This window comes from Egretta garzetta, unplaced genomic scaffold (assembly GCF_000687185.1).
Source record: "Egretta garzetta isolate BGI_Z169 unplaced genomic scaffold, ASM68718v1 scaffold452, whole genome shotgun sequence".
Lineage (NCBI taxonomy): Eukaryota > Metazoa > Chordata > Aves > Pelecaniformes > Ardeidae > Egretta > Egretta garzetta.
The window spans coordinates 554,809-555,608 of NW_009258796.1; positions in this window are offsets into that span (position 1 = coordinate 554,809).

Below are 800 nucleotides of genomic sequence, written 5' to 3' on the forward strand. Positions count from 1 at the left end.
CCTGCATCCCACCCGTGACCCTGCAGGTTGTCCGGCTGAGCGTGGACGTGGCTGCGGAGGTCCCACCTTGGAGGAGAGCTGGATCCCTTCGTTCCCCCCTCCCTCGAGGTTCCCCTTGGCCGTGGATCAGCTGGCGGGACCCAGCAAGTCTTGCAGCAAAGATGAGCGAAAAAAGTCTCTTCATGCCTGTAAAAGGAAGAAGGAGAGCGCGGCAGAGACGGGCTGGCTGATCCAGCCCCACTTTCTGCTGTGGAGGCGGGAAGCCTTTCGGACAGGATTTATTTTGTATAGTCTTCCACGCAAACTGGATCCCCCTCCCCTCCCGGCCCTGCCCGGCCTTAAATCATATCCTTTGTAATGACATTTCGTGCTTGTGTGGCGCCTCGCTTCTGAGCATCCCCAAGTGCTCTATAAATAACAGATGTCTGCGAGCCTGCCAGGGGGACGCAGTCCCACCCCTCCCGCGCCCCTGCCACCCGGGGAAGGTGACAAACCCTTCTGGTGGCCTCACCTGGATGCTGACGGTGCCGGGATTAGGGCAGCAGCCTCCTCGGCGTCCCTCTGCTGGCCACCCCCACGGACATCCCTGTCCCTGCTGGGGTGCCTGGGGCACGGCGTGAGCAGCACCAGCCTGGAGCGGGCAGGATGCTGCCCTGCAGCTCAGCACATGCCATGCAGCCCTGCCTCCTCCTGGGGGGCCCTGGGGAAGCCCCCGCCAGGGAGCTGGCACGGCCACCCCTGCCTTGGCCGCGGGGATGGTGATAGAGCCGCCCGCCATTTTCCCAGACCCTTTTTTTTTT